The sequence below is a fragment of the Ailuropoda melanoleuca genome, chromosome 11 (assembly GCF_002007445.2).
Source record: "Ailuropoda melanoleuca isolate Jingjing chromosome 11, ASM200744v2, whole genome shotgun sequence".
NCBI classification, from domain to species: domain Eukaryota; kingdom Metazoa; phylum Chordata; class Mammalia; order Carnivora; family Ursidae; genus Ailuropoda; species Ailuropoda melanoleuca.
Window position 1 is genome coordinate 89,277,458 of NC_048228.1, and position 26,402 is coordinate 89,303,859.

Consider the following 26,402-nt stretch of genomic DNA (forward strand, 5'->3'; position numbering starts at 1 on the left):
CACGTGCAAAGAATATGGCCTACTCTTCAGCCACACTTTTGAATTCTGGAATCCAAGTAAGAACCAGAATTATAATCCTGATATTTGACATTAGCTTCCAATGTGCTCTGATGGATGAGCTCATTCACCATTCATGTCAATGTCCTTCTACTGCAAACGGCTAAAAGCTGTATTCTTCAGACCCCCTTGAAGAGAGATTTTGGATATAAACTGGTTTCCACTAAGTTAGAAGCACTCTCATGAACTTCTGGGAGGTGAGCATGAGGTGGCGGTCTTCCTTCCGCTTTGGATTTGCTGTTGCAAATATGGCCATGGAAATATTAGGGTTTATTTACTGTGGCAGAATTTGATGCCCACCCCTTAGCCCCGTGTGAGTGGCGGTAGGAGCAGTCAGGAAGCCGGCCCAAATCACAGGCAAGGTGACGCGTTGCTGAGAGTATGGTTCCAGTGGCAGCCTTCTGATCCCCCATATTCCTGACAAAAGGCGCAAGTTCCCTGAGAGCCAGTCTAGTATGCTTGTGGTGGAGGTCATTCTCAAAGGCCCGGCCCACATCTGAAACCTATAGCACTTCCAAAGATTTTTCGAGCGCTAGATCCTTACATTAAACCTCTTTCTGCTAAAAAATAGCCACAGCAGTTTCTATTCCTACGGCTGAAAGAATCACTGGGCCTAGATCAATAAGATTCCATGCACCAGTCAAACCCTAGAGGAGAGAGAAAGATGAACAGCCACGGATTGTCTCACAGGGATTAGAAAATTGCCCTGAGGTAACTGAGAGGCTTAGTTTCTCCACTCTGGTTGACTAAATGTAGAGGGTATCTTTGGATGCAACCACATAAAGTATTAGACAAGTATCCTCTTTTGAAAAAAAAAAAACAAAAAACAAAAAACAGAGCTCAAAAGTCGATAAAATGGTAAAAATAGTATTCAGGAACTACTGCAAGACAGGAAAATACACCCCAGTATAGAATTGGCCTCAATTCCAAATATAACAAAGAAAATAAATTCGTCTAGCCAAGAAGCAGGGTGGGGCGTCAGTGGAGAGAAAATTACTAAGAGGAAATATTAGAGATGAGGGGGACCCTGGTTAAATAGACTTCATAGGCTTCTTGGTAAAGGCAGACCAGGGTGATGAGTGTCACCTGAGGAATCATGCAGGATGATCAGACATTGCGGTCAGATATCAAGGGTGGGGGCTTCTCTCCAAACTCACTTAGCAGGACTTTTACTGAAATTGGCTGATATGAAGATGGACGCAGACATCCAAAGGTCAAGGTCTAGCTGAAAGACGGTTCACAGGAACCAAACTAAAGTCTGGTCAAGAAGAAACTTTGTTGCGGCGCCTGGGTGGTGCAGTCGTTAAGCGTCTGCCTTCGGCTCAGGGCGTGATCCCGGCGTTATGGGATCGAGTCCCACATCAGGCTCCTCTGCTATGAGCCTGCTTCTTCCTCTCCCACTCTCCCTGCTTGTGTTCCCTCTCTGGCTGGCTGTCTCTATCTCTGTCGAATAAATAAATAAAATCTTAAAAAAAAAAAAAAAAAGAAGAGACTTTGTCACCTCTACACAAGCATGAGAGATAGGAATTGGGATTCTTATGGTGGGGACTCTAAGGAAATGAAAAAGTAAGACTAGTCTCTTGGTAATAACGTAAAATGTCACACTTGGAGACCTACAAAAAACTAAGAGAATAAAGCTACACTGACGGGGAACAAAATCACCTCCTTGCACCAGCAAGATGACCACCATGTTGAGAACAAGCTTAGCAGCCAGAGAAACCACAGTAACAAATTACACACTGGGCAGGGGAATGGAAACTAGCCAGGGTAAAGCAGGGGAGCTTTAATAGAGGCCAGATCGTGAAAGGCTCAGAACAAGTAGACAAATGTCCACTCTCTCATCAATCAGTGGTAGAGCCCAGCCCTCTTAGCCTGAGCTTCAGGGTCATTCTTACTAAAATCAATATGTGGCCACATTTCTGGCCATATTTCATGACACGAATATAAAAGAAGACTCAAATCCTTTCTTATTGGGGTTCCATCATGCTGTCAGAAGTAAAGGTACACACGTACGTGGACTGGAAAAACAGGGAGAATATGAATCAACACATACATATAGAGAATTAAGAGAAGAAGACAAGGCCTTAAAGACTGATATAAACAAAAGGAAAGATCAATTTCAAAAGGAAAGAGGATGACAATGGCAATGGTAAAAAGGAATTTATTAAACAACATTTATTGAGTGCCTACATGTCCCCGGCATTGTCCTGAGCTCTGGGGATATTGCAATGAATAAGACTACAAGGAGAAAAGGTGACGAGACTTAAGAGACTCTTAAAGTAGGTTAAGGTAAGATCAAGGAAGCAATTTTGACATTGTCCTTTAAAAAACAAGGAGACGTAGAATTTTTATTCTTTAATTTCAGAGAGACGATTCTGGTCTGTGTTAGAAACAGATCACAAAGAGAGAACATTTTCAGGAGGTGAAAAAGTTAAGGGGCTATTGCAATGGTCCAAGCAAAATTCATTGTCATCAGCTTCACTGGATCTTGGATAATTACTTTCTGATTGCTTTCATCACTTTCTATCCTGAATAATTAGATAGCATTAATCATGTAAATAAATGCAGAGTAGGAGTGTTTTCTGTTTTGTTTTGGGCGTGAAAGGGAATTCAGAGTACCACTTGTGCTCTATTGAATTTAAAGTACCTATATCATAACTAAGTTGAGGTTAGTTCAACAAGTTGATAATTATAGCTTGAGAATTATGCTTTCCTGCTGATCAAAATGGAAATATCTCCAGACCATGAGAAATAAAATTTTTAGTTTCTCCAGAGCACATACCACTGGGGGCTAGGAGCTTTCCCTGATTTTAGGTACTATTCCAATTACTCTAACCCTGTCTTCTCCTGCCGAGAGTTTCCTCCAACAATGAATTTCCTGCAACTGTCACAAGGAGTTTTCATAATCTTGGAAGAAGGTGACAGGTCACTGATTCCTGAGTTAGGGAAACTTCCAAACAGACTTTTCAATTAAGTCCAAGTAAACCAGATGTCTGTGTCCAAAGGTAGTCAGTATAGAATCAGGATCTAGCACAAAGCCCAATGAACTGATGACTAAAATGAGTTTGAAATAGCCCTAATACTCTACGGAAGTTTAAGTAAAAACTCTGGACCAGGCATACCACCTCACTTACCTTCCCTCATACCCTTCCTCCACCTTGCCAAGTCTACCCCCAATATCATGTCCTAATGCACATGCCACATGATCCCTGCCTCTTTGACCATGGCTTATTGGACCAGAAGTAAATCCCTGAACCAAACTGGGCTATTAGATTCTCTCCCTTGGGAATTGCTTAATTAAAGCAATTCACTCTAAAAGTTTATAAAAATCTAAGTGTTCAGGCCACCATTTTGAGGTGATCTATTGTGCAGAACCATATGCAGGCAGATGAATGACAGAGAACCTGGACTTCCGTCAGATAAAAACCCAGCAGATCTATACACAGATGATAGACCATATACCCAAGAACAAGAGAGATTGAAGCAGTCGTTGTCTGACATTGTTCCAGTTCCTGAGAGCTTCCCAATGACCCAAGGGCATCAGAGATGAGTAGCATTAACACGCGGATGCCTTGAGCGATCCCCTCTTATCTACCCAGTCTCTTTTGATTACCTTCCCTTCTCTGTACTTCAAGGACATTTATCTCTTTGCTAACTAGTTTTCCTTCCAATTGAAAGCATAGGTGAAATTCTGACAAGATGGGAGGGAACTGGGAAGAATTCTTGCTTGAATCAGAAAGGGGGAAGGGGAGGAAGCCAGAGAACATGGACTAAGATAGAAAAAAATTCTGGAAGCACTGGGTGTCAAGAAGTGTTCTAGAATTAGTTTGTTGAAGTGAAAGAGTTTGGAGAGGGCTGACGGTCAACACAAATAGAGGATTTGTGGCAATGTTGTTATAGTTTACAAATAAAACTCTTTTAAATCATCTTCAAAAGATCCGAGGAAATAATTTCTTATTTGATATATTTTGGATGCCAAACTATGCTGATGCATAGAAATGACTAGATACTGAGACACAGCATCTCAGGGCCCTGGTTTGATAGGAGTTCAACCCATATTAAATTTTCCACTTTTTAGGCAAAATTCAGTGAATGCCCATTTCTTGTTCCTGAACCCTCCTTTAATATCTTCTTTTAAATTCCAAGACTGAATCCTGAATTTATCTCATTTCCATGCCATCCCCCCACCTTTGCAGCAAAACAGAGCTAGGTTCCCTTTGTTCTTACTTCACAGAGAGGGAAACCAGAGTTCTGAAGCTCTATTTGGAATGGAGAAAAATGGATTTGACTATCGTTTCCCTCAGCCTGACCTCCTTTTAATTTAGACGGAGTTTTAATATCTGTTGAAAATCAAAATAAATGGATAAATGTTAAATAGCAAAACAAGTATTAAAACGCCTGTCTCTGGCTTTTAATTCTCAGTTTTCTAACAGACTGGCCCCCCTCCCACTCTTCAATGTCCCCTAAATGTAAAGATATTCACTGCTGTTTAAGTTTTCTTCATTCAATAGCTGCAGTAATTGTCATTGGTATGCAAACGGTCTCAGGCAAGGAACATTACTCTTTAATCTCCTAATTTTAATTGGTATGCCATCATGCAGACTGGGGCTGCTAATGGCCTAGTTTGTAGATTACGACCAGCAGACCTGAACTGCGGTATGCCATTAGTTACAAATAAAAAGAGGAAAAACTCCGAACAATGATAAAAGAGGCCATTCCAAATCAAGAGAGATGATTCTTCCTCATCTTCCCCAAGGTTCATGACCCTATTTCAATGTCCATTTGTAACAGGATTCGCATTAATGCTTTCTGCTTGGTCAGATAATTTCAGAACAGTTGGTAAATTGAAATGATTTGCTGTGTATATCCCAATGTTATTGGCGGGCCCAGGAAACGCTGCCCAACGATCTGCTTCACAAGTAACATTGTTTCAACTGATAGAGCTGTTTCTTTCACTAGGCGACAATATTGTAAATGGAAAGAATCTTTCACTATTTAAGGAAAGCATATTTTTCTCCAGTGGAATTAACTATCATTATTACTTCTAGTGTCTTTTCACCCTCCAGTAAGTGCAGTATAATACATGTTAATCTTTCATAAAGTTCACACATATATCTGTCACCAGTGAAGAAAAGTTCCAAATGGAAAAAGAAAAATTTTATGTAGATAGCTTGATAGATGATTGATAGATAGGTACATAGAAACATAGACACATAGATACATAGATACAGATGGCTGATAGATGATAGAGGAGAAACAGAGAGGGAGAGAGAGAAACTGAAATACAACAGTCTAATTAAGGGGTCAGTCTCTTTACCTCCCAGAAAGAGCAAATAAAACGCACTGCCAAGGGAAAGAGAGTAGACAAAAAAGAAAAGAAGGTTACATTACTCTGAAAACAAAACGAAGGAAATAAAACACAACAGTCCGCCCTTATCTGCAGGGGTATGTTCCAGGACAACCCCCCATGGATGCCTGAACCCACAGATAGTACTGAACCCAATATACACTATTTTCTTCCTATACATACATACCTATGATGAAGTTAAATTTATAAGTTAGGCACAGTAAGTGATTAACAACAGTAACTAATAATAAAATGGAAAAATTATAATATACTGTGATAAAAAGCATGTGAATGTGGTCTCTCTCTCAAAATTTCTTACTGTACTGTACTCACCCTTCTTCTGATGATGATGTGAGAGGATAAAATGCCCGTGTGATAAGATGAAGTGAGACGCGTCATGCAGGCATTGCGAAAAAACGTTAGCTCTGTCCTTCTGACAATGTCAGGGCTGAGCCGTACCCTCTAGAAAGACATAACAAAGTCCTACCACTCAAAAGCTATACATCTCATAAAACGTTGTAGATGATCGAGTTCTGATGAGGTCATTAGGGTGGGTCCTGATCCGATATGACTGGTGTCCTTATAAGGAAGGGAAATGTAGACAGAGGAAGATGATGTGCAGACACACAGGCAGAAGACGGCCACGTGACCGGAGTAACACATCCACAAGCTAAGGGACACCATGGATTGTCGGCAAACACCAGAAACTAGAAGAAGTAAGGGAAGAGTCTCCCCTAGAGCCTTCAGAGACCACGTGGCAGGCTGACACCTTGATCTTGGACTTCTAGCCTCTGAAGTATGAAACAATGCATGCCTGTTGTTTAAAGCCACCCGGTTTGTGCCACTTTGTGACAGGAGCCCTAGGGAACTAATATAACACCTACATTGATTCTGTACTCGCCTCCCCTCTGCCATTATTCTAGCTTACCTGTGTTCCCTCCTCTTCAAAGGAATTTAGTTTTACGGAAGGTCACAGAGAAATAGCAGAAAGTAGCTAATATTTCTTGAGATCTTTAATAAACCATCTTACCCAATCCTTAAACAATCCTGAAGGCACATATTATCACTAGAACTCTGAGATGTTGAGAATCTGCCCAAGGAAACCCAGCTGGAAAGCAGCAGAGCTGGAATTAAGTCAGCGCCCAAGCATGCTACCGTACAAAACGTTCTACCACATTGCACTCCCTTGAACAACTTTTCAGGGTACTTAAAACAACACACAAAGACTTCTGGTCTCTGGCAGTTAACAGCACCATCTCAGAGCCAATGTTGCTCTAAGCTAGAATGGAAGATTCTGGTGACTGGGAAGAAGGATAGGACTCGGGCATTGGTGAAGTGAGGAGATGGGAGGTTTCCCATGGCCCTCCTCCTCCTTGAGCTCTGAAGGCTGCTTTTGCAGGGATTGAGCTCTACTCAGATATCTGGGCCCATTTGGGGAACTGGCACTGTAAATAGGGCAGGATGCCCAGAGACTGTCTCCTACGTGTGCAAAGCAGCTGAAGGCATTTGGAGAGGACCAGGGTGGTGGGGGGAGAACAGAAGCCAGCAAGCACGATCCTTTCTTTAGTCAAATGTGAGAAGCTTCCTGCCCTGCTGAGGGGGGAAGGGTGGGGAACCACAAGAGAATAAGGGGTCTGCTGGCCCCTCTCTTTCCTTTTCACAGCCACAAGGATCCAAAATCAGCGTCAGCCTGGGGACCCTGTTAGGATGACTTACTCTTGTTTTATTCTGTGGCAATGGTAATATTTTTGAGCTCTGTGTTTCTGAGACACTTCTAAAAGCAACTGACACAACAAAAACTATTCACTTTTCAAATTAGTGAAATACTAGTGACTTCTTCAATCATAATAATAACTATCATATAGTTCATGACCGTTACACACCAGGCCCCGAAGTAAGTGCTTTGCTAGCATCCAATCACTGAATCCTCTCAGCACGACAGCAAAGCAACTGTTGCTCTCCTCATTTTATAGATGGAGAAACTAAGGCTCAAAGAGAACAATTAACTGGCTCAAGACCAAAGAGTTAGAAAGTGGCAAGGCCAAGAAGCCATCCTAGGTTTGATTCCAAAGCTCATGTTCCTTCCCCTAGGAATGAAGAGCTGGCCTTTGGATGGTGGATGCTCAGATACAGGGGTGGGGGGCTGACTGACCCTGCACGAAGCTCCCTATTCTAGTCCACATATCACAGGCTCCTTGGCCTCCAGGGATGAATCAGACCTGGGCTGGTAAGAAAGGAAGACCAATGAGCTGAGTCCTAACAGAAGAGTCCTCGTTGTTAGCCTGGGCTCTACCATCTCTACAGGACCTGCTGCTCAGGGAACAGCAGTGTCCTCTTGTGACAAACAAGGGCCTCTTTGTATTGCTCCCCCAAAGGCCCACACCCAGCAGGGGCACACACGTGATTACCTGGCCTGACCAAAAATGCAAGGGAGTCCCTGTCAACTTTTCCACACAGGCCAAGGTAACAGATGATGATGGTGAGGCTTCGAGTCAGCCGATCATGCATTTCCCAAAGGAACCTCACTACTATAAACAAATGGTTTCCAGCCCTTCTTCCTAACCCAGCCATAAGCTCCTGCACACCCACTTGCGGCAATGACTCCAGACAATTATAAGGAGATGGTGGATTCAGTCCACTGTTTGACAGAAATGGAAACCGTTTCTTACTCCCTTTAGAGCCTCAGCACAGTTCAGTATGCAAAGAACACACTCAGTAAATAATTCTTGTAGAGACAGATAGATGGATGGCGAACAGAAAGTATTAAACTTTTGGTGAGAGAAAAATTACCAAGTCATCATTGGAGGGAAAGTGTTGGAGGAAGGCAAGGAGTTGGAAGGGGGGTGAACTGGCAAGCAGATAGGAAGCAGGAAAATGATTCAGTTATCCAACAAATGCTTACTGAGCTCCTACCATACGCCAGGCACTGTCTAGGCACTGGGGATACCACGTCAAAAATCCCTGCCCTCGTGGAGCTTAGATTCCAGTGGGGGAAACAGATAATAAATGTAAAAAACTAGCCAAGCACGTGCTACACAAAAAGGTGACAAATGCTGAAAAGCAGAGAAAAATGAGAAATGTCATTTTTTTTTAGTGTGATCATGAAAGGCTTCACTGAGACGATATTTGAGCAAAGACTTGAAAAGTTGAACAAGCAAGTGAGGCAGATTTCTGAAGGAAGATCAATGATGTGAATGAGAACGGCCAATGCACGTGCTTGGGGCAGAGAAACAAAAAGGAAGCAAGGACGATTGAAACAGTGACAGAGGGAAAATGATTTGGGACATGAGATTGGAAAGGTCTGGTGAGCTACAGCTCGTAGGGTTTTGGCAATTCCATTGAGTAAAAAGGAAAACCGAGGTAAGGTTTTGAGCAGAAGACTGATTTGATCTGACTTCCACCCCCTCACTTCTGTGTATAGACAGACGTGAGAGAAAAGGATGGGATGTAGAGAACATCTAGAAGCCTACTGTAACTTATTGTTGAAAGATGAAAGATAATGTTGATTTGGTAATGGCAGTGCAGATGGTAATAACTGTCACATTCTTAGTACATATTCAAAAAAGATCCTCCATAATTTTCAAACAGCTAGATATGGGTATGGAAGGAAAAAAAAGGGTGAGTCACAAATGATTCTTTAGATTGTCGACCTGAGTCATTAGAGTTGCCATTAACTCAGATGGGAAGACTGTAAATGAAGAAAGATGAGGAGTCAGGCTGTGGACCTGTAATGTCTGAGGTGTCTATTCAATGAAGATGGAAGGGGAAGAGTTAGATGTGTGAATCTGGAGTACTGGGAGAAGTCTGGCTTAGTGATAGGAACTTTGGAGTTGTCAGGTTATAGATGATATTGAAAGTCCTGAAACTAGATAAAATCACCAAGAAAGTCAGTGTAGATGGAGAAAAAAAGAGGACCAAGAACTGAGTCCTGGAACAGTCCAACATGTGGAAATCAAGAAGAAAAAAAGATGTTAAAGAGAGCCCAGCTAGGTCTTCTCAGGGAAGGACAGTGTCGTGGAAGCCAAGCGAAGCAAGAGTTTCCAGGAGGAAGACATGAACTTGCATGACAAAAGCTGATAAGTCAAGTAAGACAGGAACTGAGAACCCACAGCTGCATCTAGCAACAGTGAGGTCATTGGCAATCTTGACAAGACCTACTTGGATGAATTGGTTGGAGGAAAAGTCTGACCAGTGGGGCTTTAGGAAAAAAATGGGAAAGGAGAAGGAGATGGTGAGAATAGATAAATCTTCAAAGAGCTTTGTTGTCAAGAAAGGAGACTGGAAAAACAAGAAGGAAGGAAGAAGGAACGAGTGGTATACCAAGGAGTAGGGGAGAGGTGAGACGTCTGCTGTGGTGCAAGCAGTAACATGGTACAGAGAATTTTTAAATGGTAAACAAAAAAAAAAAACTGACTAAAAGTCAGTCAGCTTTATACTATTACCAGGGGACAGCTGTTCTGAACAATATCAGCAAAAAGAAGAAAAAGAAAATACTCCTACCCACTACAGCAGGCTTGTAGCTACCACACACTCTTTTGGTTCACGATTAGAAGGAAAAAAGGAAGAAAAAGAGTGCTTTAAAAAGAAGAAAAACCCTATTTTGACTTTCACAGACAATCCCTTCCTGCAAACTGTGGCAGTATAAATGTAATATAGCAACTATTATTAGTCCTTTTCTGGCAGTAGAAAGAATAGCACACTGTATCATTTCCCAACCTCTTGATTTGGGTCTTGAATCTTCCCCTTCTGTCTCACGACATAAATTCCCAGACATGCCAGTAACAAAATAGAACAGACTTTCGGGAGCCCCTTTCCTCCTTTGTGTTGAGGGAGGCGTCACTGGGCAGGTGCCGTCTGTGGATCTTTACATGCCAACTTAAGTAGATGAGATGGCCCTCAAATCTCGTCTTGGGTTTATCTATCTATTAACCAATTATTGATGTCCACCATAGTCACACCTAATAAAAGACTTGTGGCCAGGTCTTGGTTCTCCAGCCACATTGTGGTTAGCTGTGACCACAAGGTTATCTTATTGTGGAAGGAAAGTGAGTGGCAGTGACATGGGCCACTCCTATGTCTGAGAGCTCAGACAGTGTATGCTTTCCCCACATTCTCCTTCTTCTTCCCTGGAACCCAGAACGCAGCAGTTAATGGGGCTAAGACAATGCTCAGGGGATGAAGAAGGAATGGCTTAGCAAGAGCTCAAACCCTAAGGGACCCCATAGAACAAGCTGCCCCCGAATATGTACAGTGAGAGGAAACCCATACCCGTAGCCTGTAAGTCACTGCTCCTGGGGCCTATTTGGAATAGAACTTCACATCTCTCTCATGAATATGTTTTGCATCTCCCTAACAAGTAAGTCCCGAAAACTTTCCAAAGCACTTCAATGCCTAGAAAATAAAAAGCATGTTGTTGAACACAGCACACAGAGCCCCTCACTGTCTGGCCCCACCTCGCATCATCCTGCATTCCCAACCCCATTTTGAACGACATCGAATGAGTTAATGGGCATGAAGACCCAACATAGGCCTGGCACCTTAAAAATAAAAAAAATGTTCCATTGATACAACCTGAAGAAGAAGATAAGGCCCTAAAAGGGCAAAGGGATGATGTCTTTTTTTTTTTCTGTCTCTTTCAGCTAGTAAATGAGAACACAATTTCAAGATTAAATCTTTCCCCTAAATGGAAAGGAAGAAAAACTAATTCTGAACTGAGTCGAGGGGAGGGGGACAAGGTGGCAAGTGCTTTGAACACACGGATTCTAAAAAAATGACTAAGACGTTTCTCCCTTTGTCTTCAAGAGAATTTCATTCCTGAACTATTGATTCATTCTGTGAGCAGCCAAAATTGCAGCAACTTTTTTTTTCACGTCTGATTATGAACTAGGAGATTTACATGGACCCATTGTTCTGTCTCCTTAACAACTAGAAAGTCTGCAGCTAGATGATGTTAGAGAAAACTAATAACATCTTACAATCATATTTCAGTTTTCAAAATTCTTTTAAATACTTAGATTTGTTTGTTTTTGTACATGTCTTCCTATCCCACCCACTAGAAATTACACTCTCTGTGAGTAGAAGTATGGTTTTTATTTCTGTGTCTCTATTTTCATGCCAATTTCTTATGAAGTCCTAAGTAAATGTTCTGTAAATGTAATGGTATTGGATCCTCATGGCTGTCCTGGAAGGGGCGAGGCAAGAAGTGGCATGACCAGCACACTGGGTAGGAGGCTGAGGCTCAGAAAAGTAGAAGGACCTTCGCAGACAAGATCCCTCGTTGTACAATTCTTCTATAAGTTGTCATTTGCTTCTTTGACCCTTGTTATTAGCTGTTGACCTTCCTCCAGGAAAAAACTTTAAGCTAAAAATCAGAATCTCAACACCTCATTTCCATTTATAGCTCACAAATCTATCTCCTTGTTGTTGGATTTCTTTAAACTTCAAAGTATTACAGTGACTAGAGACAAGAGAAGTATTTTTAAGGATAATCCCATAAAATATCACATGCACTTCATTTTTTTAAATGCATACAATAAAGCACAGAATGAAGGGAACATTCTCCCTCCATTTGCTATCCGGGTCCCCCAGGGTAGCAATTTGTTCTCAGGTTTTCCCTCTGCAGTTTAGATCCTAGTCCCTGGGTTTCTCCACCTCAGCAAAAATGTCCATCCCCTAGCATGGCATGAAAACAGTGAAATAGCTGACATCAAGGACCATGATGACTTGTGGGTAGAAGCAAGAGTGACTCCTCCAAAATCCAGCTTTGTGTAAAACCCCCATGTTCTTTGTTTTATTCAAATAGGCAAATGTAATTATAAAATAATTTTATGATTTCTGAGGCCAAAGGATAGAAGTTTAGTATTTCTGGGCACCTAGGTGGCTCAGTAGGTTAAGCACCTGTCTTCGGCTCAAGTCATAATCCCAGGGTCCTAGGATTGAGCCCCCCATGTCATCAGTCCCCCTGCTCAGCAGGGAGTCTGCTTCTCCCTCTCCCTGTACCTCTCCCCCTGCTCTTGCCTCTCTCTCTCGCTCTCTCTCTCAAATAAATAAATACAAGATTTTTTAAGGAACTGAGTGGCCCCTTGATTCAATCAGCAGGGAGGGAAGAGGAATGAGGGGAACTGGCCTTCATGTTCCAATAGCCAAAAATTCAGGGACACAGCCATGACCATTTGCTAAGGAGCCTGGGAAACACAATCTAGCCATGTATCCCAGGGGACGAGGAGGTGGATTCCACCTAATCTAAAACTGCATGGTATAGGTGGGGGAGATCATTTCTAATCCTCTGATTGAATTCTTGTCAAATTGACAGGGTAGGGAGTAGAGTTCTATTTAACCAGATTTGAAGGAATAAAGTAATATGACATTTTTCATACAGCTGGGTTTTTCTAAGTCATCCACATTTGCTACATGCTACTGCCTTTATTTTGTGACTTATCAACCCTGGATAGCACCTATTAGCTCCTTGCTGTGAAGGATAAAGAATTTGGTTCATTTACACTGCCTTCCACCTTCCTTCCCTGCCTCACTCCCCAAATTTTGTTGATTATATTATTACATTTATTTCTTTTGTGACTTGAAATACAACAAATAATTTTTAACAACAATCTGTTGACTCCTTGAAATAAAATATGAAAAAATTATTCCCTTTATTTGCTCTTTTTTTTCACCTGTCTTTCCTTTCTCTATCGTTTATTTTTTGTTTTTTGGTGTTATTTTAAATCGCCAAGTTTTATCACCTTGACATTACATTCTGCAATTCTAATCTCAAGTGTAGCAGGCTTTGCCTATATATTAATGCACACACTTAAAATTATAAAACAGCATTTTTATGATTATGATTATGCAAATATTATTCAACATATGAGTCAAATAATGTGGCTCCAAGCATGGAGCTGGAAGTGGAATCCCATGCTACAAAAGCATTGTTGGTAAAGGGAAAATTGTCATAATGTCTTACCTTGAAGCAGAGCTTCCCAAAGCTGAACTTTCACACAAATCGCCCCCAGGATCTTGTTTAAATGAATTAGTCTCAGGTGAGACCCAAGACGGTGCCTTGCTGATAAGCTCCCAGGTGATGTTGATGGGGCTGGTTCATGGAGTGCAATCTGGGCATCAAGACATAATGGACCAAGGGGCGCCTGGGTGGCACAGCGGTTAGGCGTCTGCCTTCGGCTCAGGGCGTGATCCCGGCATTGTGGGATCGAGCCCCACATCAGGCTCTTCCGCTATGAGCCTGCCTCTTCCTCTCCCACTCCCCCTGCTTGTGTTCCCTCTCTCACTGGCTGTCTCTATCTCTGTCGAATAAATAAAATCTTTAAAAAAAAAAAAAAAAAGACATAATGGACCAAAACTCTTTTTATACCTTTTCAACTATCATCATTTTTTCAGGATCACAGGGAACCTCTAGTATTCTAAGATCCGTTATTGTCTTCCTTTCTTGAATTCCCATTTCAACGACTCTTGAGGCTTCTATTTAGAAAATTCCATATGATCTCTGTATTCCACTTTCAATTCCCTACAACACAATGTTAATTACTTATTCAGGACCACTTTTTAAGTCAGTAGCATGCTTTGAAACGTCTAGGTGAAAGCTTTTTTTACTTTGTTAGTTCAGAACATTTACGATCAACTCACACCCATCTCTGAATTCATTCTTTGATTTCCCTACCTAGGTTTCCAGAATTCAAAGATTCCAACCCATTAAACTTGTTTCAACTGAATGGCGGGAAGGTTTTTGAAACAGTTGCAATGACCAAGTCAGTTGCCTCTAAATCACCATCTCCACCAAAATAGATCAAGTCAAGGCCTCATCTCAATTCAATTGTTTCCTCCTTGAAGTTTAGAAATTAGACCTGGCCTATTGACAGTATGATCCACACCCCTCCCAGGACTATATCTCAGAAAAATCATTATAAAATTGCTTTCTTCATCCCTGTGACACTAACAAATGGCACAGGGGAGAAAGCATCATCTACTCATTTTAAAAAGTCCCTCTGAAAAGGTCTCTAATTCATTCACATGTCACAAACTAACATAAAAAGAAATGTGATAAATAAATCCATTCTAATGAGACTACATGGCTATGAGAAAAAAGAAAGGCATGCAGTTCTTCCATTTTTAAATAATCCTAAAATAATGCTGGGGTACACCCTGGATTCCACATCTTGAGATAAGACTAGTCATTTTTTTCTTTATTCCACAAACCCTGATTTCACAAAAGCAATTATAAGAAAATGTGTAATAAAACAGCAGGTGATGCCAAATGGAATTCGGAAAACTGTCTAAGGGGAGAAAAAAAAGAGATTCATTCATTACTAAGCATCTCTAAACACTGTCCTTTAGGAAGAGTAGTGAATATTAATTTTAAATATTTAGAAACCTCAAGGTGTGTTGAATACACATCACCCCCCACCCTCCATTTTACACTTTGGGAAAACTGAGTCAGCAATCGTCAATTACCCTAGACTTCTGCAGAATTTAAGCCCAGAGGGGCACTCAGAGCACAATTTGATTTAGAAGTGTAATTAGGAACTCTTCTTTCACTTAGCTGAGTCACCTGGTGTCTTGTCGCACACTTCTGTTAAAATTAAATGCATTAATTTTTTTAAATTGACTCAGGGAGAGTCCCATCTGCAGTATAATCAAGGTAAATTATATTATTAAGTGTCAGGAGGTCCAAGACACAAAATAAAACAAAATAAAATAAATATGTATAAAAGACTAACGATGCCCTAGGCAAAGGGCTAGGGAACTGCTGGTCAGATTGTTACTGAAACTGTTACCAGCATTAGAATTAAAAGGTTGAAGCGGAGGCTGCAAATATTTTTTTCTTTCTTTCTTTCTTTCTTTCTTTCTTTCTTTCTTTCTTTCTTTCTTTCTTTTCCCTAGCGGATAATTTTCTCCAGTAAGAAAGAAAGCGTACTAAAAATAGAGTTGCTGGTTGGCTATTTGATGAGATCCCGATATAAGTATTTCACATTTTAAACTACGTTTTGTAAATCTACTAGAGATTTGTTTTAAGGCTATACATTGTTACGAGGTTGCTGTGGACTTCAGGAAACTTCTCATTCTTGGACCTGCTTCCTTGAGGAGGCAAAGCACTTTGCCCTCTTGCTTCCTGTATCCTGTCTGTAGTGATAAAGACAACTTCCAAAATTAGAACTTAGTAGAGTCTAGAGCTAACTATTAATGTTAAGAAAGTTCTATAATGAGTCCCCACCCAGGGTTTCTCCTGGAGTTCACAAGTATTTATGTTCAGGAGTGAGGGAACGTAACCATTTTACGGAATTCCCGGGGGCCATGATGCCCCTTCACCTGAGAGAACATCACGGGAACTACAAGAGAAGACATGGAATTATGTGAGGTTGTCAACAATGTGAAAAATACTGGGCTTAAGATCAGGGAGTTGATAAGAAAGGAAAAGGACTCAGGCAGAAAGAAGAAATAATTAGCCAGAATACAGCAGAATGAAAGCCCGAAGACAAATTCAAGCAAGTGTTCTTTTCACCAGGTTGAAACAAGTCATTCCACAAGGAATGGTGATGGCTGAATGCATTGGTGTCTTGGCTTAGGGACCATGGAAAAACACATGAGCTTTTTCTATTTCTACTGCTTCAAAATGGCTTCTATTCCATCTTTCGGTTCAATGACTCATGAGATCTCAACACAGCAAGTAACTAGCTTTTACAATGTTAAGGATTCCTTGGTCCACCAGTGTGTCCACAGTGATTCAGACCAGGAGTTAACACCTGGTAGTATGCAGGCTAAATCCAGCCTGCTACCTATTATTGTAAACAAAATTGTTTTGGGACACAGCCATGCTCATTTAACTAGTATCTGTGTCTGTTTTCATGCTTAGTAGCAGAGTTGAATAGTTGCAGTAGAAACCACAAGGCCTACGATGTTCAAAATGCGATGTGGCTCTTTACAAAAACTGTTTTGCTGACCTTGACATAAATAATGGACCCCTCGGCCCTCAAAACACTGTAACCAACTTTTGTGTATAGGACTGCACGACTCTGGATTTGGCCTGTCTCCTCTAGTCTAAAGAGGTCTGAAGACATATTTTCTGATAACGTTTTATCTGCTATGGGTAGTGAGTATTATTATCACATAAAGCTTAAAAGCACAGGCCCTAGGGTTAACTAGTTGGCCTCAAATCCTGACTCTGTGTAACTTTGGGCAACTTGTCTACCATTTCCATGCCTCTGTTTGCTCATTCATGGTAGGTAACCACTATCCCCACTTTCTGGCAATCACGCTCTCGTATAATCCCTTCTCCTTGAGGGTGGGCTGGACATAATAATTTGCTTCTAGTGAATAGAATATGGCAGAGTGATGGGACATCACTTGTGAGATTGGGTTGTACAAAGACTGAGACTTTCATCTCTCTTTCTTCCCTGTTCTCACTTGCTCTAATGGAAGCCAGCTGCCATGTTGAGAGATACCATATGGAGAGGTACACATAGCGAAGAACTTGAGGGCCTCTGGCCAACACTCAACAAGGACCTGAGACTCTCAGTACAACACTCTTCAAAGAGTGAAATCCCTTCCACAACCACTAAAATAAGCTTGGACTCAGTCAAGACTTTGAGGACCCTAGTCCCGGTTGATACTTTCCATGTGGCTTTGTGACAGACCCTGAGCGTGAGACACCCAGCCAAGAGCTGACTGGATTCCCGAACCAAAGAAAACTGTAGGGTGATGAATGTTTATTGTTTAAAGCAACTATGCTTTGTGATAACTTTGTTAAACAGAAGTAGTTAATGACTATTGCTATGACAAATGCATTCTTATAAAGTGTATACAATTATGCCACCAAATGTCCAGCAAACGGTCAGCTATTATTAGGTGAAACACTTGCTTTCTTACTTCACTTCTACGTTCACTGCTTCAACTAAGGTAGAGTAGTAGGACCATGAGCAACTTGTATCAATTCGGCAAATCAGTTTATTTCACTAAGCTCAGTGTCCTCATCTGTAACTGGATAAGAAAATAGTATCGGGGGTGCCTGGGTGGCTCAGTGGTTAAGTGTCTGCCTTCGGCTCAGGGCATGATCCCGGAGTCCTGGGATCGAGCCCCGTATCGAGCTTCTCCTCTGGGAGACTGCTTCTTCCTCTCCCGCTCCCCCTGCTTGTGTTCCCTCTCTAGCTGGCTGTCTCTCTGTCAAATAAATTTAAAAAAAAAAAGTCTTTAAAAAAAAAAGAAAACTACCAAAGTCATAGGATTTTTATATGTATTACATGATGTATTACTTTGCTATGGCTGCCAAAGATTGGCTTAAGCAACATAAATTTATTTCCTCTCAGTTTTGGAGGCCAGAGGTCCAAGATCAAGGTGCCAGCAGATTTTATTTTTATTGAGGCCTCTCTCCTTCACTTGCAAATGGTCACGTTCTCGCTGTGTGTTCACATGGTCATTTCTCTAGGTGTCCATGTATCTGCTTACTTGTGCTCTCTCTCTCTCCCTCTCCCTTCCCCCCTCCCCATCTCTTGTGATTGAAGACACCAGTTGTATTGGATGAGGGCTCACCCTAACATACCCATGTTAAAGAATTTCTCTCTAAATACAGTCACATTCTGTTTATACTGGGGGTTAAGGCTTCAACATATGAATTTTGGACCTAACACAATTCAGCACATAACAAATGGATAATCCCAAGAAATAACTTGGAAAAGTACAAATCCCACAAAAGGTACAAAATCCTAGTTAGTTCTTATTAGTATTCCTCCATTATGCATGGGATACAGAATTTTTAAGCTATGAAGGGCTGTAGTGTCCCAGAAATCAAAACCCCTTACTTTAGAGATGAAGAAACTAGAAACCTAGATGAAAAGCTACATATCAGAAGCCACATCAAAACCTTTCATTTTCTAATTTACCAGGGGATGCATTTAACTAAATCTGAATCACAGGATAGATGCAAAAATCTGGGATATTTTCTTACTGGATATAGAATATAGGCACTTGGGAAACAGAATTTCAGAGCTGAAAGGAGTATTAGAAAATATCTTGTTTAATCTTCTTACAGAAGAAAGAAAATACAAGGTGTACCAGTCACCCAGCTAATGATAGAGGCAAGATTTGAATTCAAATTTATTCTTTCATTGAAGAGAGTTAATTGAATGGCTACCAGATTAAAGGTTATTGAATACTGCTGGTGAACAGGGGGAAAGGAGCATCTTTAAAAAATACAAACAAAACAAAACCCACCACTGTATAACTTTTAATTGTAATCACAGAATCATTTCACATTATCAAAGAACAACTTTTAGAATTCCACATTAATCACAGTGAGAAAAGAGAAATGCAGAACTTTTTTTAAGCTCCTCTTGAAACGTGCTCAGTATTTTCTCTGTCCCATCCCTGTTCTTTTGCTCACGTTAATCCTTTCAGCCGGGAGTATGGTAATTGCCAGCTCATGACCCTCCTAGCTTTCAGATTTTAGCTCTAAACGCACCTGCCCAGATCAGAAAAGAAGAGGGTGAAGACATTAGTACTGTTTGCCAAATATTCCTGATTTTCCATCTTCCTGGCTACTTGTGATTGGGGGAGGCACATAACTAGCTCTGGCCAATGAGTTGTAAGCAAAACTATATGTCACTTCTGACACATTTGAGATTTTCCTACATTCTGACTCTGTCACAGCATCTGAATCAGTCAAGGTAAAGATCTGTAAGACCCCAAGATGGGCAGATCTCCTACTCTTCCTCCCACTCAAAGACCCACAGTACGCATCCTCAATGAGAAATAAGTCTTTATGTACTAGAAACAGAAGTTTAGGGTCATTTGTTATCACAGCATACGTGGGCCTATCGCTACTAAAAGTCATTTTTTCTGTACTACTCAAGTATTATTCAATATGTTTCTTCGTGTAATTTTGTTAAAAATTTTTTCAAAACCTAATTTAACAGAGAAAAAGAATAGTTGACAACAGGACGTAGTAAGCATGATTTTAACTAGTGCAGTTGTTAATATTGGCATCTGCTCATTCTTAATAATTACAACAATGTTTTTATCTGTAAGAGATATTTTTCACTTTTTAACACTTATTTTTGGTTCAAAAGTAAAATATGTTTATTGAACAAAATATAAAAATACAAAAACATCAATGAAAATTTAAAATTACTTCTATTCCTTAAACTGAGAGATAACAACTGTTAATTTAGGGTATGTCCCCTACCCATTTAGACTTATTGTAATTAAATTTGCAAAATATGGTGATAAAGAAAAAAATCTTAAAAGCAGCAAGACAAAAGTAATCCTTAACTTACAAGGGAAAAATCCATAAAGCTAGCTGGAGATTTCTCAACAGAAATTTGGCAAGTCAGAATGAAATGGTACGATATATGCAATATGCTGAATGGGGAAAATCTGTATCCAAGAATATTCTATCCAGCAAGGCTATCATTCAGAATACAAGGAAAGATAAAGAGTTTCCCAGTCAAACAAAAACTCAAGGAGTTTGTGACCACTAAACCAGCCCTGCAAGAAATATTAAAGGGGACTCTTTAAGTGCAAAGGAGAGATCAAAAGCAACAAAGACAAGAAAGGATCAGACAGATCTCCAGAAATAACAAAACACATAGTAAAATGGCAATAAATACATATCTATCAATAATTACTTTGAACATAAGTGGACCAAATGCACTGATAAAGACATCGGGTGTCAGAACAGATTAAAAAAAAAAAAAAGACCCCATCTATATGCTGCCTATGAGAATCTCATTTTAGACCTAAAGACACCTGCAGATTGAAAGTGAGAGGGTGGAGAAACATTTGTCACACAAATGGATGTCAAAAGAAAGCTGAAGTAGCCATACTTATACCAAACAAAGTAGACTTTAAAACAAAGACTGTAAAAAGAGACAAAGAAGGGCATTATATAATCCCAAAGGGGACAATCCAACAAGAAGTTATAACAATTTTAAATATTTACATAGCCAACATGGGAGCACCCAAATATATAAAAAATTAATAACAATCATAAAGGAATTAATTGATAATTACACAATAATAGTAGGGGACTTTAACACCCCACTTACATCAATGGATAGATCATCTAAACAGAAAATGAACAAGGGAACCCACATTTTCTGAACAACTTTCTGAACTTCTTTTCTTAACAATGTATTGTCAACATTTCTCCTCATTATTAAATATTCTTCTCTATCATTTTAATGCCTAAATAGTATTTCATCACATTGCTGCATGATGCTTTCTTAGTCAACCCCTATTCGTTGAATACTTAATTGCTTTTAATTATTTTCTTAAAAAAATAAGTATTTGTCTACATCTGAAGTAATTTTCTCAAGATTGGTTTCTAGAAATTAAACTGCTGTGCCAAACAGTATGTAAGCCTTAAAGCCTTTTGATCTATTTTGGTCAAATTGCACTCCGGCAATGTAAGTACATTTCACAATCCATCCAACCAACATATGAGAGTCTCTATTTCTCACACACTTACCAACAGTAGAAATTCGCCAGCATTGTCTCAAACATGAAAATCTTTTTTAAATTTCTTTAATTCAGTGTTCAATTCTTATGTATTCAAATCTACCCCTTTTCCTTTTTTGATTTCTTTCTTTTTTAAATAATGCCTTTCCTACACCAACATCAAAAGTACATTTATTCATATTGTCTTTTAGATATTTTCTTGTTTCATTTCGTTAATATTTCTTTAGTTAAGACATCCAGTTTTTTTGTTTACTTTAGCATTTAAAGTGAAAGGCAGATTTAACTTAGTCGTTGTACCAAATAGCCATTTTTTTCTAAGCCATCCAATTATACCCATTCTCTCTAATACTTAGGTCTGTTTCTTGGGCTTATAACAGTTAGTTATAGTATGTTAATTACAAAGACCTTCATGGTATTTTCTTAACATCTAAAAATGCATACACATGCACACACACACACACACACACACATATCCCAAGGATTGTCATTGTTTTTCTTTCTCAGATTTGTCTTTCAGTTCTTCAAAGTACTTTAATATATAGTCTCCTCATTTAATGCCCACATGGGGTGAGAAGGCAAAGACTCAGGCCTTTTGGAGCAGGTGCAGGAAGAACGGTAAGTGGAGGAAGCTTAGGACGGGATCCACAGGGCAGCCAATGGCAGGACTGGGGCTCTCAGATGGATCTTCTTTCCAAATGAGGTTTCATTCTTTCATCAAAAAGACGTGTATATCATTCCCTGATATTTGCCCGCGTCATTCCCAAGACAGAGTGGGAGAAAGAGACAAATAAAAAGCCACTTGTCATATATGGTGGTTCACCACTAGACTAGAGGTGAGCACAGGATTCCCTGAGAGCATGCACTTTTCACAAGCAAAGAGACTGATTGGACTAATTGCAAATAGCCCAACCACACCTTGGAAAGCCACAGAGAAAACGTACTGAAAGTCTCTGTCCCTTCCACAGAGGGCCAGGATTTTTCAAGCACCAAGATTCACAAAACAGAGCTAGATTCTGGGTGATGCCAGGAATATACTATAACTATCCACTTTCACCACTAATTTTTATTAAGCATGCACCACTACAAAATATAAATACTGAATAATTTACTTAAAGCACTTTTTTTATTGGAAATACCATGGATGATTAATTTTGTCCTTGATAGTGCGATGCAAGCTGAATTGTTTCTATCTAATTGGCAGTTCCTTTCAACAGCTTATTTTCATTAGTAAGCACTTGTCATTGCTTTTCTTGATGCACAGTAAACATTATAATGATTCAGAATGTTTTTAGGCTTGGGATGAGATTTGCTGCCTCTGACTTCAAAAACAGGCAATTTCATAGATGGCCCCTTACGGAATATGAACTAGGACCTTGCTATTCGCCAAAATGGTCCGCTGCCCTCAACAGCTTGTTAGAAGTACCAAAACTCAGACCCCATACCAGACGTACTATATTAGAATTTTCATTTTGACAACAACAAAACAAAATAAAACCCAGTGGTTGCTTGCACATAGGAGATCTGGGAAAAATTCAGGGCCCCAAATATCTTCCTCTCCTTGTTATTTCATCATAGATCTGGGGCTTAGCCATTGGATGTATGATATTCAACACAGAATAGGGTTTGACCAAAATGGAAGACTTTAAAGACTTACTCTCAGTTTTGCCTGAGTCTGTGCCCATTCTGAGGAGCTGTCCTTGAGAGTCCCCCAGACCACTGTTGTCAGGACATCCAGCTAGGGCAGGGGGCAATGCAGGACTGATGTTGGTAAATTTTTTTTTTTAATGGGGAAAATTGAATGTCCAACATCAGATGTTTGCTAATTTTTTTATTTTTCCATGTAATGAAATACTCTCCAACTATGAAAGATTGTTACAGTAGATAATATGCAATAAATAGCCATCACACTATAGTAAGCCACTTTGTTAGAGACACTCTTGCTTCCCTCCCTCGTGTTTGTAAAATTCCGGAATTTCAAGGTTTAAAGAAGCCTCAAAGCTTCTGGATCTTACTTCCACCTCCCACTAACTACTTATCCAGCCTCCATTTGATCTCCTCTTATCATGGGGATCTCACTGCTTATAACAAAATGGTCCATTCCATGAAAGTACAAATTGTTAAAGAGTTCTCTCTTCCTTTTGCTTAAGAAACACGTCTCCCTGGGGGCGCCTGGGTGGCTCAGTCATTAAGAATCTGCCTTCCGCTCAAGGTGTGATCCCGGGATTCTGGGATCGAGCCCCACATCAGGCTCCTCCACTGGGAGCCTGCTTCTTCCTCTCCCACTCCCCTTGCTTGTGTTCCCTCTCTTGCTGGCTGTCTCTCTCTCTCTGCCAAATAGATAAATAAATAAATAAATAAATAAATAAATAAATAAATAAAATCTAAAAAAAATAAATAAATAAAATAAAAAATAAAAAAAGGAACACGTCTCCCTGTAGCTCCTTTCCTGTGAGTTGAGGTTCTGGTCTTTGGAAGTCATGGAATAAATTCACCTCTTCTTCCACCAACCAGTCCTTCAAATACTTAAAGCCACTCACCAGGCTTCCTCTTCTCCAGGCTCCACACATGTAGTAAGAGGGGAACATTAACTACAATTAAAAATCAACAACAATTTCTTACTTTTGGAATCCTGGGACCCAGCTGCTTTGCCCTGAGCTCCCTCCGTTTATATCTAACTGTATCCATGGATTAGTATTTTCATTCATTTACTCAGTACATATTTATTGAGTGATTAAATGCTTATTGGAAGCCAGGCACTGTTCTAGGCACTGGGGCTATAGCAATAAATGTAATCAACAAAATACTAGGCCTCATAAAGCTTGCATTCTCTGTGAGAATGAACTACCAAATAATAATAACATTAACAGGGGCACCTGGGTGGCACAGCGGTTGGGCGTCTGCCTTCGGCTCAGGGCGTGATCCCGGTGTTATGTGATCGAGCCCCACATCAGGCTCTTCTGCTATGAGCCTGCTTCTTCCTCTCCCATTCGCCCTGCTTGTGTTCCCTCTCTTGCTGGCTGTCTCTATCTCTGTCAAATAAATAAATAAATAAATCTTTAAAAAAATAATAATAATAACATTAACAACAATAATAATGTTAGACTAGAGAATCATAATAGCTATGAAGGAAACTGAAGTTGTGAAGAAGATGTAGAGAATTACAGGGTGGCCAGAAAAGCCAATATTGGAGTTGAGACCTGGAGGAAACGGGAAAGCTAACCATGTGCATATGGGAAGGATCATTCCCAGGGAGAGGAAACAGCAAATACAGGGGCTCTAAGGAGAAAGCACATTAGGCATGATCACATAATAGCAAATCAGCCAGTGTCACTGGAATTGAGTGACCTCAAGGGTGAGGAGTCAGGAACTGATTATACAGAGACCACCTAACCACTGAAAAGACTTTGGCGCTTTTTTTTTTCCCCTATGGTATAGAAAACCACTGGTAGGTTATAAGAGAATGAATGATATAATCTGAATTAGTGTTAGATGGACCCCTCTGGCTGCTGTGTAGAGAATAACTTGCAAAGTGAGGAGGCCAGTGGAAGAGAGGGGAACAGAGAGGACAGCAGGAAGGCCACCAAAGAAGCTATGGCAAGAGCCCAGCAAAAAGACAGTTGTTCTGATGAGAGTGGTAATGTTCAGGCTTTGGACAGAAGTCATTCAGCAAGTAATCTTTCTAAAGCTGTGAGAGGGGAGTGAATGAGCAGCGTGTTTGTAAGCAGTTGAAGTTGTTATCAGCTTAAAATAGGTTGTTATAACCCTAAGAAGTTTTAATGGAAGCCTCATGGTAACCATGGAAAAAAGACCTATAGAAGATGCAAAAAAGAAAGAGAGAGAAAGGAATCAAGGCATGTCACTATCAAAAAAATCAAAACACAAAGGAAAACAACAAAAGAGAAAAAAGGTGACAAAAAAGCTACAACACTGGGGCGCCTGGGTAGCTCTGTTGGTTAAGCATCTGACTCTTGATTTTGGTTCAGGTCATGATCGCAGGGTTGTGAGATCAAGCCCCCTGCATTGGGTTCTGCCCTGGGCATGGGGCCTGCTTGAGATTCTCTCCCTCTGCCCCTCCCCCCACCTGCATCTGCATGTGTGTGCTCTCTCTCTCTCAAAAAAAAAAAAAAGCTACAAAATAGCCAGAAAACAATTAACAAAATGGCAATAGTGTTTCCATTACTGCAGTTGTGTTAAATGTAGATAGACTAAACTCTCCAATCAAAAGAAATAGAGTAGTTGGATGGATTTTTAAAAACCCACTATATGAACGTAGATGTAAAAATTCCCAGCAAAATGCTAGCAAACTAAATTCAACAACACATTAAAAGGGTTATACACCATGACCAGGTGGAATTTATCCCTAAGATGTAAGGATGGTTCAACATATGAAAAACCAATAAACGTGATATACCACATAAAAAGAATGAAGAATAAAAATCACATGATCATCTCAACAGATGCAGGAAAAGCATTTGACAAAACTCAATGCACTTTCAAGATCAAAACTCAACAAATTGGATATGGAAGGAACACACCTCAACCTAACAAAGCCAGTATATGAGAATCCAACAGCTAATATCTGTACTCAACGGTAAGAAGTTGAAAGCTTTTCTTCTAAAATCAGAAACAAAGCGAGAATGCCCACTCTTACCACTTTTATTCAACATAGTACTGAACTCATATACAGAGAAATAGGGCAATAAAAAGAAATAAAGGGCATTCTAATCAGAAAGGAAGAGGTAAAATTAGCCCTATTTGCACATGACATAATCTCATATCACACACACACACACACACACACACACAATTTAGTTCAGCAAAGTAGCTGGATACAAAGACAACACACAGAAATGAGTTGCATTTCTACACACTAACAACAAACAATTTGAAAAGGAAATTAAGAAAGTAATCCCATTTATAATAGCATCAAAAGAAGAAAATACTTGGGAATAAATATAAACATTGAGGTGAAAAGCTTCTTTTTTTTTTAAGATTTTGTTTATTTCACAGAGAGAGACACAGTGAGAGAGTGAACACAAGCAAGGGGAGTGGGAGAGGGAGAAGCAGGCTTCCCGCCTAGCAGGGAGCCCAATGCGGGGCTTGATTCCAGGACCCTGGGATCACGACCTGAACTGAAAGCTTAATGACTGAGTCACCCAGGCACCCCTGAGGTGAAAAGCCTCTATGCAGAAAACTATAAAACATTGGTTGAAGAAATCAAATACACAAAAAAGTGGAAAGACATCCCAGGCTGATGGAATGCAACACTTGATTTTGTTAAACTACCCAAAATGATCTACAGTTTCAATGCAAACCCTATCAAAATCCGATGGCATTTTTTGCAGAATTAGAAAAAAACAATCCCAAAATTTATATGGAACCACAAAGGACTTTGAATAGCTGAAACAATCTTGAGAAAGAAAAACAAAGCTGAGTCCTCATACTTCCTGACTTCACAATCTACCGTAGTCAAAATGGCATGGCACTGGCATAAAGACAAATGCACAGGCCAATGAAACAGAGTAGAGTCCAGAAATAA

General features: G+C 40.1%; 1 long non-coding RNA gene across 4 annotated transcripts in view; it reads right to left on the bottom strand.

Annotated features, from left to right (window-relative positions):
- Positions 1 to 23,780, bottom strand: part of LOC109490404 — a 58,655-nt gene extending 34,875 nt beyond the window's left edge. For 3 of the 4 annotated variants that reach the window (XR_004628913.1, XR_002143730.2, XR_004628912.1), the window contains exon 1: positions 5,738 to 5,895. This is a non-coding gene — a long non-coding RNA (uncharacterized LOC109490404). Of the gene's footprint in view, positions 1 to 5,737; positions 5,896 to 23,736 lie in introns of those variants that run through there. The other variant, XR_004628914.1, reaches the window with a different exon arrangement.
- Between the last annotated feature and the right edge of the window lie 2,622 nt (positions 23,781 to 26,402).